Source organism: Desmodus rotundus, chromosome 4 (assembly GCF_022682495.2).
Source record: "Desmodus rotundus isolate HL8 chromosome 4, HLdesRot8A.1, whole genome shotgun sequence".
Taxonomy (NCBI): Eukaryota; Metazoa; Chordata; class Mammalia; order Chiroptera; family Phyllostomidae; genus Desmodus; species Desmodus rotundus.
In genome coordinates, this window is record NC_071390.1 from 97,184,481 (window position 1) to 97,204,506 (window position 20,026).

Here is a 20,026-nt window from a genome sequence, read left to right on the forward strand (position 1 = left end):
TACACTTAATGTCAAAAATTAATATTTATCTGAACTTTAGATTTTACCAGCCAGTATTTTATTTCCCAATTTTGGCAACCCCATCCTATGGGCCAGGCATAAGACCCAGTCAATGACCTCAAGGAATTCAGCCTGGGAAGGTCAGATATACAATCTCAATTAAAAAGAAAAAAGTTCTTCTTAAATGTATTATACATGGGATCTCAGACAAGGGTATGCTTGATTGAGAATGGGAGGAATGAAGATATTGGCTTTATACCAATCCTTTCTGTTTTACAACTGACATCAACTCAGTGGAGAAATGGTTGTGTGCAGGGCATAGGGAGCTTGCTATAGAATTGGGGAAATAAGACATATAGAGGCAAAAGTAGAAAACTATACAAAACAATAATACTTCCAAAATAAACTATACTATACTATACAAAACTATACTATACTTCCAATATTATACAAAATAAAATTTCCATAAGGAAATCCATGATCAGCTGTTAAATATATACTTTATACAGCAATATTATCAAATAGGACTTCATTTTTGCTCCTTACATTGCTCATTGAGGACAGACTTGATTTACACAAGCAGAGGGCAGTCACTCCAAAGTTGGGTGAAATCAAGTGCTCATTTGGGCCCCCAGGCCCTTTGTGTGTGCTCTCGTCACTGCACTCCTCATACCATCGTATTTCTGTGTCCTCTTTTAGGCTATGATTTTGAGCCTTCAGGGTCTTCGTGGGTATGTGTGTGTGTTTTAGAAAATTCTCCTTTAGTACGTACTTGACAGGGGAGATACCATGATCATGAATATGGTTTCCCAGGGCAAGGCTTATCCCTTGCACTCGGGATGTGCTGACCCCTGCGATTTCCCCATATGTGGGAAACTCAACTGCATGATCTGTGGTAGTGGAGGACTGCATTCATGCTCTCCCTTGAAGAAAAAAATATTCTTCTTTATACCCAGAACCCCTAATTAAGAAGTGGTGCAGTATAGGTGCTCATCAAATATTGAACTGACTTTGTTGGAATTAATGTAAATGGAAAAGTCCCTTCAGGGGAAATGAATTTAAAGTGCTGAAAATTGAAGTAATAACTGTGTACATGCATGGGTTTGAGCATGTGTTTTCGTACTAACACGCGTGCTTTCCGACAGTGTGTGGTGGCCAACAACATGCCTCGTAGTCCTGCAGGGCCCATTGTCGCAGCTGTGGTGAAAGTAAGAAACGAAGAAAGCTTAGGTAACAGGAACAGGACCCACAGACCAAAAACATGATAGCAGGGTTTTCACTGATGTTATCCCATTTTGTCACAAAATAACCTTTTATCATTTTAATACGTTCCCTAACAATTTTTATCGCTCCAATCATTTAATCCCATCCATGTTACCTAAACTACTGAATAAATAATCACCCTTCAATCCAGCCACTTTAAATTATTTTGTTCATTCTACAATACCTTTTTCCAACACAAAGTGAAATATTTTATATGCATATACATATAAACAATCTGAAATAAAAACCCCATGAACTAAAGGAATCAATATCAATTGATAACACGTGTTTGGAAAGAAACAGCCTTCATGTGCTCCTTTTTCTCTACCCAATCTCAGCTACTTTGCTCTCTTGGTCATCCTCAGTTTTAATTACAGACACTACCACTTATTTTTGCCTTAATCCTTATTAAGGCATTAGTGTCAATGTGTGTGTGTGTGTGTGAAGGGGGTCTTAAGCATATAGCATGATTTGGTATTTTTAAATTGTATATTTTGTATATATGCACATATATAAAAGTCATAAAAGGTATTTATACATAAGGGGTTTAAGCATGTAGAATAGATGACTTAAAAAATCTTTTATATGTGTGTGTACATAATTTTGCTTGAAACCAAAGTTTGAGAGTAAAAAGGAATGGATTTATTCATGTGCTGTAGAATACCAGGTATATTATAGGTGCTTAATAAATGTTAAATAATAGTAATGTTCCTATCTGTTTATCCTCTATCTGCAATTTAAGCAATGGGGGGCCAAATGATCTATCAAGCAGTGTTTATTAGGTTATACGGGATCTGTCCAGAAGGTATCCAGCCATGTACTGTCAAAAATAGAGACATTTATTAGAGAAGATACAAGATACAGGAAACATTGTACATATAGGACAATGACACCTCAGTCCCCTTCAAAGCAGGCACCTTGAGTCCTCACACAGTTCTCCCAGTCACCATCAGTTGCTCCATTGTATTTTCCTGAATCTTACTGATGGTCTGAAATCTCCTTCCTTTCAAAGGTGATTTTCATTTTGGGAAAAGCCAGAAGTCACAGGGTGCCAAATATGGGTTGTAGGGGGGCTGAGTCACCTGTGTGATTTGATGTTTCACCAAAAAACTCTGCACGAGACGTGACACATGAGCAGGCATGTTGTCATGATGAAACTGCCAATCACCAGTGGCCCATAGCTGCAGTTTTCTGAATCATTCAAATAGTTTCTGAGGAAGAATGTTCAAGCTTAACACAAAATTTGATGCGGATTCATTGTTCTACTTGCTCAGTCATTTTGAATGCGATGGCCACACAGTACACATGCTCACTCAATAGCATCTACTGCCCCCACTGACTAGTACAGTGGCAACATCATTATTGATGCATGTGCATTCCAGTCCACTTTCCTTGGCTGCCAGGTTACATCAATGTCACAAACCATTCTCATTATATTATAGATGGATGGACTTTTTTCGGACAGACCTCCTATTTTCCTAAGCAGTAGGTGGAGGCAGTAGATGCACAAAATATTGTGCATCATAGGTAGTCCTCAGAGCAATTTACCATGCAGTTTAAATAAATAAAATTCTGACCCATCCCCTGCATTGAGTTAGTCAGGCTAAAAGTAACATTCACCTGCTTTTGCTTTCTTTCTCTTTTCATCTATCTCAATCTCATTACTTTTTTGGTGAATGAATAAACACTTCTGCATTTTTTAGCAAGTTATTCTTGCCCTCAAACTAGCAAAAAATCGTTATGCCAATTGAAAGTTTTTGTTAGTCAATTCTTGGTGAGTTTCATTCCTTTATTTTTTGTGCGTTGGCTGTATTTTTTTGCTTTTTAAAAAACTTGGACTCAAGCATAAATTACGCATTAATTGTTACAAATAAAAGATATACTTTTTAAGCAGAGTGACAAAGGAAAAGTAATTATTTTGTTTAAAAGAGACATGGCAGGCAGACTTCTGGTCAAGATGGCAGATTAGGTAAACTCTGGGCTCCCTCCTCTCGTGATCACATCCAAATCATAACTAGATTATAGAACAACAATCACTGAGAACTACCTGGAGACTAGCTGAGCATAATTCCTGTAACTAAGGATATAAAGAAGACACATAAAGACTGGTATGAGGGGTGCAGGTCAAGCAGATCCCACACACACAGTGTGGTGATTAAGAAATGGGAGGGTTATGTCAGCTGCAGAGGTGCCTTCTAAGGAGTGGGGGGTCCTAGGCCTGCACTGGGCTTCTAAGCCTAGGGCATCCTTACTGGAAAGAAGATAAGAATAGACATTTTTTTTTTCAAGGAGGGCATACAAATAGCCAGCAGATGCATAAAAAATACTCAGCATCACTAATCATCTGATAAATGCAAATCAAAGCCACAGTGAAATACTACCTCAAACCTATTAAAGTGGCTGTTATCAAAAAGACAAGACATAACAAAATACAACAAGCCTGACTTGGAAAATACGGAGTGACCAGGGGCCCAGACTCCTAAAGAATGAAGGTCAGAAAAGCCACTGAGCCTGACAGAGGCATGAAAGTAAGAGCATTTAGGAACCTGATACTGAAAGAAGAGCAGGATGAGAGTCCTTGCGTGTCTTAGAGCTGCAGTAGTTAGTGATGTACGTAGTTTATTTCATTAACCTTGCTGTTTCAAAGTTTTCTCAAAATTAAACAGAAAAAAATTCCTAACAAATTTTTCCCAGAACATACAAGAAGAAATGGATCCAAGCAGCATAAGGAAGCTGCGGAGGATGCTATGATTTGCCATCCTGATTCCCCCTCAAAGCAGGACACGAACACGTGTGACCATCATTTATTCATCCAACTAATAGTTGCAGAGCATATTCTTCTGATAGGGACTGTTGGATGTGGTGCGGATTTCATTGTGACAAAACCAAAATCTCTTCACCTCTTGAGTTTAGATTACATTTGACTTAAAATCTAGGAAGTATATGGGGATATGTCTGAGATACAAATGTACAAATTGCAATAGGACATAAGTGCTGCCATGGACAGGGGTGAAGTAAGAAAAAAATCCATTTTAGGGAAACCATAAAATGCTTCACAAAGGATTTGAGTAAATTGATTGCAAAGAAATGGGATTAAACTTAGTTTCCTACATCATTTCTGTTTCAAATTGAGTATTTATTTAATGTCTATCTACCCCAATACTTCACACGTCTATGAAAGGATAAATAATAATCTTTCTTGTTTACTGTGATAAGCCCAGGAATCATGAGAGTGCTTAGCACCAAGTAGTCACTCAATATATATTTATTTATTGAATAAATGAATGTATGAATTGATGTCATTTTTACTTAGAGTACAAGAAAGGGAACATTGGCAAAGCTCACGATACTGGAACATCTGTCTCATGCCTTCTCAGCAGCACCCAGATTAATTTTAGATTGAGTAATTGGAGAAGATGTGTATGTGCTGCTTCAAAATGGGCGTCACTTCCTTTGTAGCCTATTTTAACTTAAAAGGGAATTCTGGGGAGTGTAGTTTAGCTGAGACACGTTGACACATCACCAATCCAACACATTTATGCATGATTGAAATAAGTTCACTCATTTCTATTTTAGAAATCCAATAGGAAATTCTTGGGAACATCAAATGGCAATATTGATGCTTTTAATCAATATTATAATTACTGATTTCCACCCAAATTGCCCTAAGCAAACTTCAATGAAATGTGATTATAAGATTATATTTTATAATCTATGCTAAATTGTTTTCTTCATGTTAGAATTTTTCCGACTAAAATTTTTTGCTAAGGGGATTTGTGTTTTCACAGGTCTGATTCCCAAATTGATGCTCCTAGCCACAATGCCTTTTTTTTCCCCCATGAAAAGACTCTCTTATTATAAAGTCTAATTATATCCTTTGAAAAATTTTATTCAAATTCCAAGTAGATTGAATCTCACAGGTGGTCATAGGGCCTTAATGATGACAACATTCTTTTCTCTTGGGTGCTCGCATTTGGACTGATCATTAAATCTGTATCAGATCTATATTACACCTGTGTTCCTATTTTAGAAAGAAAAGAGGTGTTTTCCTTAACCCATAGTTCAGTTCACTTATAGGCCCACATTTCTGAGTTATAAATTTGAGCAGAGACCTGAATAAAGAAAAGGAACAAGCTACTGCATAGAATGAATGATTATTCTCAAAAGAGCTCTGCCTTTCAGGGGGTGTTTTCACTTGTCGCCCCTATTGGAGAGCAGCACGTTGTCCAGCGGACAGGGCCTGGCACTGTGGGCATTCTGCAATGTGCGGGCAGCCTGCACAAGGAAGAACTGTGTCACGTTTCTTATGACTTCTAAGCACCTCCATCAGACATACCTGCAGATGGAATGTGTGTTCAACATTATATGAGCCTAGAAATAACTTAAGCCAAGAACAACATTTCACATATAAACTCAAAATATCTTTGGCATGAATTTAATTTTTGTGATGCTACCTTATTAATCAAGAAAAGCTGCAGTTTATTTTTTTGAGGAATATCATCAACACTTACTCACCATTTAAAAAAAAATCATTCACTACCAGGAAGGTTTTTCCTTTTTCCAATGGTTCCCACACTGTTAGACTAAACATTACCTTTTCATAACCGGCATCTAATGGCAATTCCATGATCATGAAACAAAATTCAGACATCATTTAACATACCCTCGGACATCTAACGCACCTGACATAATAGCATACCTACAAATAAAGGCTTCGAGTTGGAAACAAATTTGGTGTGTTTCAAAAAAAAAATAAAAGCCAGTGTGGATGAGCAATAGTAGAGAGAGAGAAAAGAGATAAAGAAAGAGGGCTATGTATGTATGTGTGTGACAGAGAGAGAGAAAGTAGGAATGATTTTGGAAAACTCGGCAGATATTAGATCATTTAGGACCTCTTGCACCATAGTTGAGAGTTCTTGGATTTTATTTTAAAAATAGTACAAAGATGTTGGAAGCTTATAATAAGGAAATGATCAATATCCATTCATTCAAAAAACTAAGTGACAACCATATGCCATAATTAAATCAAGTAGGAAAAAAGTTTCTTCTTCATGATGTTTAGCATAGAAAGATAGACAGTGAATAATAATAATACTTTTCTCTACTAAAATGCAAATTGTATGAGGGAAGGCATTTTTTTCCTTTTTTATAAAATAAGAACATGCATATATCAGGCAACTGCTTGCACTGTCAGATCTACTCATGCTGTACATTGAAACCATTGTGTTACTGACATTTCAGGGTGATGGCTGGTTGAAATTTCTTGGAAAATAAAAAAGACTTAATGACAGTAGAGTTATTAGGTAAAGTTATATTCTCTATTATGACAACTGGTACTGAGGTCCTTCCACGGTGCAATCAGATTTCCCAAACACTGGGCCAGCCCTTCCACTGGTCTAGATTGCTTTCACGTTGAGGAGAGGCAGATCCTCATCCCGGAAGGTCTGTCTGAGCTCTTGGTTGCCTTCCCCTTATTGGGCCATGGTTGCTATAATTGGCTTTCCTATGTTAATCACTGGGCAGAGATGCAACAAGAGAGGCTCCTGTGAATTCTCACAGCTTCAGACATACTCCTCTGCTGTCCTTCAATAGCAGCAACCCTAGTATCATATGACAGTGAGGATCAATAACTTTCAGAGGAGTCCAGAGTGACTAAGCTAAATATAAAGCCTTAGGTTCAGCAGAACTCCATTATAACTCCTGTAATCATTGATTTTGTGAATGAATTTTTTCCATCCCTATCAAAGGAGAGAATAAGAAACAGATCACATTCACATGGAATAGACAACAGTTTGCGTTCAAAGTGCCCCTAAAACCAGGTCTATATTAATACCTTGCATTCCTGCAAGAGCTTTGAAGAAAAATCATCCAAGTTACTAAAGAAATCATTATAAAATAGATCTTGATCTTAATGTCTTCCTTATGTGCAACAGTACATTTTAATTCTCATGAACAATAAACTCTATAATAGACTGTCCAAATTCTATCATTTTACTAGTAATTCATGAATCTTGAGTTGTGTATTGCTTAAATAATATAAGTTGCTAACTATGGCTTTATTGAATCATTTTTATCACTATATATTAAAACATTTTCCTGTTTTCTTAAAATATATTAATATATAAAGGTCTATTAAAATCTATTTGAAAGGGCATTGTTTTTTACATACTAACATTAATCTGAACTATTCTTATTCTTATTTGTGTCCTTAAATATTTAAAAAATAAATTATTTGATTAGAATACTACTATGCATATGAAAATCATAGGCAACTTTTAAAATATTTTTCCAAAGTGTACACATTCATCGCTCATTGTATCAGCTATAGAATTAGGTTTTGTTAATAAAATCCAAATAAGACATAATTAAGATATAATTAAGACACTCTTTTCTAAATTTCCTATGACAGAATATATAAAATTTAGAAAACTTCATTTTCTTTAAATCAGAACACACCCAGATATGTCAGAATAAATGTCTTGCAGCATAAAATTAGTAAAGATTCAGGCCGTACAAATTTTTTTGGTAATGAGAGCTTAAAATTGGCTCATTTCCAATTTTATTAGAAATCTAATTTTAGCTTATGTTCACTTAGATGTGCATTACCTTTCCAGACAAATCTAATCTACATATTTAGGTCATTCTCCACCCTCTCTATTCATTTTCACTAAGATCTACGAGAATATCAGCTCAGGAAAATGCCATTTTCCTTTTCTCATGCAATTAACATCCATGATTGAGCACACAGGTTTTGGGCTTAAAGGCTTTAAACTGGATAGAACAGATTGGGCAGGTGCTTTCACTTCCCATTGATGTGAGTGTAGGAGGTTTAAAGTTTGGGGGAAATATGTGTCTGTGATATTCAGAACTTTGTCAGAGAAACAAAAAAATGAGGACACAAAAATACCTAGTTAATTCATCAACACAGATACATAAGAGAATGGCCTTCTTTCAAGTTTACAGATCTGGAGTTTGTAACAAGACATTGTGTATAGTTTCCATTGTTTATACTTGACAATTGTTGAGAAAAGCTAGTCGATTATTACAAACTTCTACATCCTTCATATTGTCTTTAACAATACTTTGAGTTTGATGCAGTGTCCCATGCCTGCTCCCTGTCTGCGTAGTTCCTGTGCATTAACAGAACAAGAACTTACAAACCTGCATTCCTGAACTGCCTATTGCCTACCTGAAAAATTCCTGCTTAAACTACACCTTAAAGGCCAGTTTCAATTTTCATCTCTCCAGGTAAAGCAATATTTTAAATCTTAATGCAGGCAAAATTTCCCTCAAAGTATTATGTTGTAAAGAAGAAATCATTTGATACTAAAATCCTTAGGAAGCCTTTAGTATTACAGGGTGCTCTCTTTTTCACTTTATTCAAAAAATAAAGTCTTAGCTATCGATGACAACTTAGCTTGAAAATTGTTTACTCGGTGACAGTGTCGGATGCATATAGAATCTCCCTGATGGAATTGGTTAAAAAAAAAAGGGTAAGGGAAAAAAAGTTTAATATCAATTTAGTTATTATTTATTTTATACTTGAGATATGATCTAAAACATAAGAATTAAGCACCTTCATTTTTTTTTAAAAGGTGAAGTAAGGGATGTATAAACTGGCCAAGCTGCTATAAGGTAAGTGCATAGCCAACTCCCTTAAACAATAAGAATGGATTCCTGTGACCTAGAGTAAAATTTCCAGCCATCAAAGTTTGCATTTTAAATCCAAGCGAAGTAGAAGCAAAATTGCTCAAATCAAAGTGAAATTGAAATGAAGGCAAAGTGCTACGGATAATCCACTACCAAATGTGGCTTTAGTTTAAAAAAAAAAAGAGGAATGAAAAGACACCAATATTAAATAGACTTGTGAAGGGCTAAATAAGCTAGTTTCATAAAATATAAAAGAAAAAAAGCAATATTTGTAAATAAAGATATGATTTTTGTAATTTGTGAATCTTTAAATCATTCTCCATGTAGATTGTCTTAAATATCTGATAAACTTGAAGTTGTCCCTCAAATAATTATGTTTGTATTTTCTCATTGGTCAATAGTGGGGTGAGGGAGGTCCCCTGATGAATGTGCCTATATGGTAGCAAACACAGTTATTTGTATGCATGTCAATACTTAATTGATACTTGTCTCTACTTACAGTAATTATTATTGTATACATGTCAATAATATACAAATATTATTACTCATGAACATGCTAACAAATGCTTGATAGTTGTCTCTTTTATCAGAGAATGCTGAAAAAGAACTTTTTACTCTGTGTGATATGTCATGTGTGTAGCAGGCGCTGGGGATATGGAAGTAAACTGCCCTCATAAGGTTCAAAGTTCATTGTTTTATTATAATTATTTATGCATAACTCTTTTTATGTCTAATGAATATTAATAACATATGATAGCTGACTATACACTCCTGCTCTTCCTTGAGTGTATGTTGGTTGACTACTGTGACAACTGCTCCTCTCCAGGACAGTGGCCCCTGCTCCCCAGGACAGTCTCCTCTACTGCCATTTGTTATTAAAGTGTGTGGCTCTATATTTTGATTTTTATTGGCTTGAGTGGTCTTCTGTTTCCTCCTACACCCCATGATTGTGAATTTCTTGCAACAGAGGCCTTTTCTAGTGTTTCAGCATATAAACAGCACCTGACACAGAGGTGACATTAAAACAAAGTTCCCTGAATAAAAGAATAATAATATTTAAATGATTTCAAAAGATATTTTAAAAGTGGGAACAACTCTAATAGCAGAAACAGTGAACAATAAAAAAGCAGGAGAAAACAAATAAATCAGGCCTCATTTTTAGAACGTGTATCATTAAATGAACTAGAACCTGGAACAATGAAGATACACTTCAAAAAGAAAATATAATCTATTTTATAAAATTTGACCATGACATGTTCTTCTAAATAAAGAGAGCCCTAGAACAATATTAGATGAAAATCTAGACTTGTAATCCTATTTTAAACATCATCTGTAGGGTTTTCAGGTTCAGAAAGTAGATCTTTACGGGTGCCTTCCAGTAACTATATATCATCTTACTTCTCAGTGATATTAAAAGTTCTGATTAAAGATGAAACAATGTTTGACCTGTCAAATTAGAAAAGATTCACAATGATGTTCTACAGTCCTGGCAAGAGTACTCTTTATGATTGGCACTTACTTTCCTACTAGTAGCTGTATAAATTCTCACAGAGTGTTTGAGAAGCAGTTTGGCAGTATATGCTAACTTTTAAAATCTTCATCTATTTTGACTCACAAATTCTAATTTTAGGAAAATATACTAAGTTAGTATTTATAGATATAGTACAAACTGGCTATACATTTGTATTTTTCCCATAATTGCAACACTTGACTTTATGTCCAAATATAGGAGAATATGTAAACAGATTTTAGTAACTCATCTTGAATATTATACAAATATTAAAAATAGATTTTTAGAGAATGTTTGGGCATGTAAAATTTTCATTGCATAATGTTAAGTGAAAAAATAAGCAGGATATAAGCCAGAGAATAGAATGAATGCATTAAATGTCTAGTATAAACAATCCAGCAAAAACCATAAAAACAATTTAAATGGTTTGGTAATGTCATCTTTGCTAAAAAATAATGCCAATTTTTAAAGCTATAGTTCATAATTTTTATTTAACTTGGTCCTTAAATGCAGTGGCAGCAAGCCACAAATTTAACTCAACAGCTACTCAGATGTTCACAGAAAATAATAACTATTTTATTTTTTGTCAATAACTAATCTGGCCTTCCTTCTAAGCCACCATGTCACTGGTTATCGGGAGAGATAATTAAACTAAATGGCTAGTCTGCAGCCAATGATTTAATCAATCCTTTACACAGTGTCTCAGACAGATGTCTTATGGCAATTTTTTATCCTAAGAGATATTTAGGTGATTGGGAGAATGGAAAAATTTATGTGCATTTGTGACACAAAGCAGAAGCATCCCCTTCCCTAAGTCTTCCTGTTTTTCCTTGAGTGTATGTTGGCTGCCTACTGTGACAACTGCTCTTCTCAAGGACAATGGCCCCTGCTCCCTGGGACAGTTTCCTCTACTGCCATTTATTATTGAAGTGTTTGGCTCTATATTTTTTTTCTTGACTTGAGTGGTGAGTTCTCTCATCTTCCTTATTGGGCTTCCCATTGGCTCCAGAGAACAATATGGACCTCCACAGGTCAAGCAGCACTTACATTTTTGCTTCGGCTTTAGCAGTCCTTTCATACAGACACACATCATTCCATTACCCTACATTTGACAAGCCAGCTGGACTCTGAGCTATTTTGGGGTCCTTCATATGACTTGTTCATATATTACAATAGATTAGGACAGCTAAGTTGGTGCTTTTCTCCCACTGGCCTCACTTTTGCACCAAATTTATTTTAATGTGCCACAGTCCAGGTTGATATTGCTTCCAGACTACCCAGAGGTAGGTAAGCTTTTCTTCAGCTTCTCTATAGTGTATCTTTTTTATTCTTGACTCAATATGGTCTAAATGGCTTTAAAGTCCAGCTTGTTGCTGATATGCTAATGAGGATGTTAAAAGGAAATGTAAAGCAGGGATCTCCTGATAAGAATCAGAACAGCATTTGCTTCTGGTAGAGGTGATGTTTGACTGGAAAGTTTCAGAAAGGAATTTTTAATAGAAATGTTTAACATAAATATCATATGGTTTGATTGAGTGATAGTTACGGAGTGTATAAGTTTGTCAAAGTTGACCAAACTGTACGCTTAAAATGTTATACCACAATAAAAATATACATAAGAAAAGAAATAAAAATTCTCACCAAGGAAGGTGTTATTTTTCTTTATGTTGTTATCTTGCCAAGTAATTCTATATTGCATGTGAAAGTTTGAACTGACCCTCCCTTAACTTCTGAAAGGTTCTTTTTAAATTTTATTATGGTAAAATATATATGTCAAAATTTTCCATTCGAACCATCTATAAGTATATAATATGATGGTATTAATTACATTCACGGTGTTCTGCAACCATTACCACTGTTAATTTCCAAAACTTTTCCATCACTCTAAACCGAAACTGCACCCATTAGGCAATAACTTCCAATTCCCTTCTCCGAGGTAATTTCTGATCCACTTTCTGTCACTATGAATTTGCTGATTATAGGTATTTCATGTAAGTGGAATCATACAATATTTGTCCTTTTGTGTCTGTTTTGACTTACTTAGTGTAATGTTTTCAAGGTTTATCCACATTTTGCACACATCAGAACTTTATCTTTTTAGTAGAACTTATTTTTTAGAATAGTTTTAGGCTCACAGCAGAATTGAGTGGAAAGTAAAACATTCCCCATATACCTCTTGCACCTACTCATGCACAGCCTTTCCCACTGTCAATCCCCTGAACCACAGTGGTAAATTTGTTACATTTATGAACCTGCATTAACACATCATTATCACCCAAAGCCCACAGTTTACATTATGGCTCGCTCCAGGTAGTATACACTCTACAGGTTTGGACAAATGTGCAACAACATATATTCGCCATTACAGTATCATACAGAATAGCTTCGCTACCCTAAAAATCCTCTGTGCTCCAACTACTCATCTTTCTCTCCCTAACCTCAGACAACCGCAATCTTTTTATTCCTTCCATAGTTTTGCCTTTTCCATGATAACATGTAGTTGGAAACATATCGTACATAGTCTCTAGAGATTGACTCCTTGCACTTAAGTTTTCTCTATGTATTTTTAGGGCTTGATACTTTATTTCTTTTAACATTGAATAATATTTCACTATCCACATGTACCACAGTTTATTTATCCAGTTGTCTACTGAAGGACATCTTGATTCCTTCCAAGTTTGGCCAGTTATAAACACAACTGCTAACATCCACTGCAGGTTGTTGTGCGGATATAAAGTTTCAGTTCATTTGGGTAAATACCCAGGAATGTGATGGCTGGTCATATGGTAAGCATATGTTTAGTTTTATAAGAAACTGTCAAACTGTGCTCCAAAGTGACTGTATCATATTGTGTTTCCACCAATGTCAACTGAATAAAGAGGTAAACTGAGGCAAACTCAAAGTACCAAAAATTGAATTTATTTGGGAATAGCAGATGAACTGCAATTGGATAAACACATGCTGTAGCAAGCTCTAAGCAAATCCATTGAGGGTGTGGGGCAAGCTGTATTTATAAGCAATGCGTACAAAGAGGAGGAAGTATAGCCAGAATGTAAGCAGTTGTCCATTAGCTTGAGGATAGGGAGAGATTTTTGGACCATGTTCATTGGTCAGGGGATAAATTTCAGTATTCTGTAAATCAGTTATTTAATAGAAATCAGTTTTTCAGTTCTTAAATTCCATTCTTCTAAGGGCACATGTGTGAGGCTCTCCATTTTATATATTCCGTTTCATTTTTTTTCTGTTCCATTTTAAATTGAAATCCTTTCACACTAGCAAGGGATGAAAGTTCTTTTTACTCCCCATTCTTGTTAGTATTCACTATTGTCTGTGTTTTGGATTTTGGTCATTTTAATAGGTGTGTAGTGGTATCTCATTGTTGTTTTAATTCACAGTTTCCTAATGGTATGTAATGTTGAGTATCTTGCCGTGTTTATTTGCCATCTGCATAATCTGTCTGTCTTCTTTGGTGAGGTGGCCATTCAGGACTTTAGCCCACTTTTTAATGGGTTGTTTTCTTATTGTTGAGTTTTAAGAATTCCTTGCATATTTTGTTGCATATTTTGTATAACAGCTCAGATATGACTTTTGCAAATACTTTCTATCAGTCTTACTCCATGTTTATGAAAAAAGAGGTGGATTAAAATGTTAGGAATTGTAATCATTGGTGATGGGATTAGAGGTGACCCTTATTCACCTTTCATTTATTTCATTCCCAAGGATTCTATCTACAGTGAGCTCATATATTTTTACATAACAAGGACAATAAAAGTCATAAACATGAATTTTGCCAAATACAGTTGCACTTAACTTTCACCAAAAATGGAAATGATGGGGAAAAACAGTTTAAAAACAACACTTTGAAAACCAGAAACTATAAATAATGGCCAGCCTATCGTCAGAATCTTAGAGACATGTTTCCCAGTAACAAGGCAAGTTGGATTAGAACAAAAATTCATTCTCCTGGTTTATAATGCCAAAACCAGATAAAAATGTATTAAATAACTCAAATTTTCCTGCTCTCACATGAAGCCACACTATTAATACTAACTGAAACAAGGTTGGTTCTTGTGTCTATGCATTCAGAGATACTGTAGTCCGTTCAGATTACTTCCCAATTATGAACTGCGTACTTTGAAAGTGTCACACATCTCTGAGTTGCACACCCTGGCATTACATCTACCCATATCTACTCACAACAGTCAATGATTCAATCAATCTGTGCCCATGTAATGAAAACTTCATTAAAACCCAACAGTAGAGAGTTCAAAGAGCTTCCAGGTTAGTGAAATTGTGGAGGTGCTAGGAGAGCGCCTGGAGACGGCCTGAAAGCACTGTACTCTTTTCCCATACCTTGCCCTATGCATCTTTTTCATCTGGCTGTTCCTGAGCTCTAAGTTTCTATAATAAACTGATAATCTAGTAAGTAATATGACTCTCTGAGTTCTGTGAATTTCTCTAACAAATTAGTGAAAGCCAAGGAGGGCATTGTGGGAAACTCTAATCTATAGCAAGTAGGTTGTTGACAATCTAGACTGATGCCTGGTATCTGAAGTAGGAGGGAAGGCATTCTTGTAGCGCTGAATGCTTAACCAGTGGAACTGATGCTATCTCTGGGTAGACAGAGTTAAAATTCAGTTGAATTGTAGGACATCCAGCTAGTGCTCAAGAATTGTTTGGTGTCATGTAGGAAGATTACCTCAATTTCTCCACACACTTCGAACAGGGTCCCAAAACCCAAAAGAGGTATAAAAGTAGCTTTCAGTAGGAGAAAAAATGTAGAGATAGAAAGAAATAGAAAAGTTCAGAGAAAAGTTTATGAGGTAGATTTGACAGGGTGTAGTTATCGAATATATGGTAGAAGAGAAGGGAGCCAAGGGTAACCCCCATATTTTGGCTGAGATCTAGTACAGGGTTCAAAAACAGAACTAGTGGCATCACCAGGTTTCTCAGGGTTGCAGAGAATTCTTCTGCATTTTTATTTGCAGTCCTTACTTTGAAGACAATTGATCCAGGAGGCTAGGGAAATTGATTCAAGCAATAGATATGCTATACTTGGAATACTTCCTCCCTCTGTCTCTCCTCCCCAGCTCCTTCTTCCTACAAAAAAAGTCCACTTACGGGCATTTTGTAAGAATATTTGCTAGGAGAGGTCTGTTTGGTTACATGACCAGCGCCTCGGTTATTCCCAGGAGTGGAAACAGCTTGGATTATTTCAAATATCCTTTTTAATTCCCACACAAACAGACTGTCTTTGTTTTCAGTACTTTTTAAACAATCACAGACTTAAATAAAAACTTGACAGTATAGTACAAATAGGTTTTTCCCCAAATTATTTGAGAATAAGTTGTTGATATAATTCCTCATTATTCAAAATTTCTTAAGAATTTATTTCTCATAATCATTTATCCTATGTAGCCAAAATAAATCAATCAAAATAAGAATTTTTTCCTAAATTCCTGGCACAATAAAATGTTCTATGCTTATGCTCCACTTTTCAGCCCAACACCTGAGGTCAGCCGTCTTCAAGTATCCTTGGTTCCTTTTTAATGAGGAACAGTGTTTGAAGCCAATAACTGGGCAATATGCATACTCCTAAGACATCTAGGTAGACAGAAGTCGAGAAAGAAATATAAGTGCACCCATGTGCACACATGTGCATGTGGACACATGAGATTACACACACAACTACATTCATTCTAGCTCAGTGTCTACCTGTAGAACCATGGGAACTGATATTCCAGTACTTCCATTTACAATCTAACACCTCAGGGTTCATTTTTATTTTCTTCCTCTAGATATTTTTCACTTTCTCTGATGGCAAAAATAGATGGTTCCCATTTATATTGATTTATTTGGTCCATCTGACTATATGTAATCAGTCTCCCAGGTTGGCCTCTGCCTTCTTCCTCTTGTGGATACCCTTCCTACACTGCTTGGGATCTGGTACTATTCTCTTGGTTACTGTCCTCCTCCTTCCTCCCTGGCCCACAACCTGATCACCTATATTTCTCTACCCCCCTTAATGGCTTTAGGACTAAGTTGTTTAGAGAGAGAAGGGAATGGAAATAGGGAGGAAACAGAAAAAGCATGGGAAGGAAGCAATATATTTATATAAGGTTTTAAGCATCAGTTTGTCTGCTGATCATACACAGCAATGGTTAAAATAAATTGGTGGGTAATATCAATTTGTGGTTCAGAATAAAATTCCCATTATCTAAAATTTGACATAAAAGTAATTATAAAAACATTTAGTCCCTCACTATATGCTCTTAATTCAGACATAACTATAACCGGCAAAAATTATGGTCATGGTTCCTGTACTACTTGAAGGCTGAAATATTGAGCTCATAGCAGTAATTCTTCCTTTCTCCATCTCACCTTGTATTAGATTTTTTTTTGACCTACTTCCACTCCCAGAAACAAGTGGTGAGATAGTAATGGGATACTGGTATAGAGATGGTGGAAGTGGGGTGTGTGTGCGTGTGTGTGTGTGTGTGTGTGTGTGTGAGAGAGAGAGAGAGAATGAGAGAGAGAGGGAGAGATGGAGAGAGAATTCTATTTGGCCCATTACATTCTGGGAAATAGTGTTCTGTATAAAATGTACTAAGGTTAAGTGTATGAGCATCTGTTTACTTGCATACATTACTCCTTCTGGTAAAAGCACCTGGTTTCTCTTGAGACTAAAAGTCATTCACTCTCAGTCCATGAATTTTGATGTAGCTTATTTTAAGTGCATATATTTCCAGCCAACTGAAGCATTGAAGCTCCTTACCATGGTGATTATTTCAGAGATCACTACAAAATCTAGCCAGAACAATCAAAGCCTGAGACTTAATTCTTAGACTTTTGTTGGAGCTAATAGGGGGGAAAATGTTCTTTTTATTTTTCTGAGCATGCTGAGAAGTAGGATATAAGGCCAGGGTAAACTGATGACATCTATTTTGCCATATTGAAAGAATCTGCTTGAAAACAGAGCCACCATGTAAGAAAGAGAAGCCTAGTGAACAGACTTGATGATGTAATTTAAATGTGTGTGTGTATATATATATATATTATATATTTATACATATAAATACTTAATGAATATATATATTCTTTAAGTATTTTTAATGTGTTCCCTAAATATTCACTTTTATTTTATAAGCAGAAATATATATACATAAGAAATATGAAGTAAAGCTTTATTTCAGCTTGACAATGATTATAAGCTCATTTTATGGAAATTTAACAAAGAAAATGGCCCAATACATATACTATCTATCACCATGGTTCTCCGGATCTAAAGAGGCTCCAGAAACCAATATTTTCCACATATAACAATCAAAAGATTTTGTTTTCAAGAACAATAAAGTAAAACATGTTTTTTTTTCTCAGCACATTTTATTAAAGAACTATTTCAGGATAGAAGTTACTGTGATTAGAAGTAGAGAAGCTACGAGTCAGTGAGAAATGAGTCTAAGCTGCCGGAGTACTCCATGTAGTGATTCTATTGACTTATCTATTCATGTAGCTCCTTTCCTCACGTCCTTTCTTCACGTCTCTACTCAAATGTTAGCTCTTAGGAGGCCTTCCCTCACAGACTTCATCCTCTATTTCTGCTTTGCTTTATTTATTAGCATTGATCATCAGCTAGAATATTACATAAATAATTATCTTAATTGTCTGTTTCTTACTACTAGGAAGTAAATTTCATAAAATCATAAAATTTTTGTTCTAATTATATTTTCTCTATCCCTGGTGCCTGAGAATGCCAGGTACATCATAGATGAACAATAAATGTTTGTTGAATGGATGAATAAACAAATATTGGGGTTAGTAAGGAGAAAGAAGTTTCCCAGGGTGCTTCAGCTGTTCCAAGACATTCTGCTATACACTGATTGGTAGCTCTGGAGTTATTTCCCTCAAGATTCCGCCTTCATCTTCTCAGTCATCCTGTTGACATTTTAGGTAATAAATACTCATATGACTATGTTGGCCTTTAAGGGCTGTGTCCCCTAGAGACATTACTAGAGCATCAACCACTTAATATCCATGTTCACATGGGTCAGGATTTGAGTTCAAATTTTCTAGTCATTTCCTATACCAATATCTGGCTGGCTATACTTCTTAACTTACACTTTTTAGTGCATCTTCAATCCTAATAATGAACTGTTCAAGTATCGAAGTTCTCATAACATAACTTATGCCAAATATAAGTTATCCTTGATCTAGGGAAGTGGCCTTTATGTATCCTGAGCAATATGGTAATAAAGTACGTGCTCTCCAGCACCCACATACCATAGTACTTTGAGCCTTACCTATGGCACCTGGGACTTAAGCTCTCCACATTGTCTGCTCTGCTCCTTGTTTGCATTGTCTTCTGGTGGGTGAATGGAGAATTGTGAGAGACCAGGCTATACAGGTTTCAGTGACCATCTCCACCAAAGATAGTCAGCACAGCAATCATGAATGATTGTCTTATTTATAAAAATAAACTTTGTTTTTAGTGGGTAAAGGAAAGGGCAACCTTTTCCAGATTATATGAACCCTCATAGCCAACTAAGACTTAAAGAGAAGACTGGATACATGTTTTAGCAAACATTGTATTTATTATTCAATAATACATAAAGCATGGTGATAATTGGTCAAGGAATAACTAAAAAAAATCAAATGATTCAACAGTAAATAATAGCTCTTTTGAGTTTATATTCTAAGGAATGTTTCACAAATATATACTATCAAGGTGGTAGTGAGTGCTAAGATAAAAAACAAAGTGATTTAGAAAAATTAAAGATGGTAAGGGAACTAACTGTCACAGGGTTGGGATATAGAAGTCTATTTTACACAGATGGTTGACAGGCTCTGTGATAATGTAACAGCAATATGGTAGAGATATAGAGGTAGTAAAGATGGTAACCAAAGGAATATGTAGGGGAGGATTATTTCAGGCAAAGGTTACAGACATCATTGAGGAGTGATGAACATAAAGAATGTTGGTGCAGCTAGAGAAGAGCCAGTTGAGGAAGAGTGAGAAAAGATAAGATCAGAGGGGTGTTTGAGAAAAAAAGATGAGCCAAAGATTATTCCAAGAATTTTTTCTTGAGCATTTGGAAAATGGAGTTACAATTTCATGAGCTAGTTGGGACTAGGAGAAAAACATTTTTGAATGAGTAAGGAGAGAATATATATTTCATCTCTAGACATGTTAAGTTGGACATGCCTAGTAGACATCCATGTGGAGAGGTCAAGTAAGTAGTTGCACAAAAAAATGTAGAGTTTTGATCTGAGGTCCAAATTGAAGATATAAATTCGGTAGTTTTCATAATACAGAGGGGACTTCAAATCATGAATATGGATTAGACCATCAAAAAAGTGAGTATTGATTGGGAAGGGAATTGATCCTGGAGCTGGGAAAGTCAAATGTTTAGAAGTCTGATAGATATGGTATAACCAGGAAGATACTGAGAAGGATTAGCCAGTAAGGTAAGAAGCAAACCAAGAGAAAATTAAGGTGCAAAAGCCACGTGAAGAAAATATTTCAAGAAAGTGTGATTCACAAATATGTTCTTCCATTTGGTGGGTTGTCTTTTCATTTTTTTGATTATTTCCTTTGCTATGCAA

The 20,026-nt window shown here is 35.6% G+C and overlaps 1 non-coding gene across 1 annotated transcript; it reads left to right on the forward strand.

Annotated features, from left to right (window-relative positions):
* Positions 1-764: 764 nt before the first annotated feature.
* LOC112317881 (U1 spliceosomal RNA) lies at positions 765-927 on the forward strand. Its single transcript, XR_002976143.2, has one exon. It is a non-coding gene; the product is annotated as a U1 spliceosomal RNA (small nuclear RNA).
* The last annotated feature ends 19,099 nt before the right edge of the window (positions 928-20,026 follow it).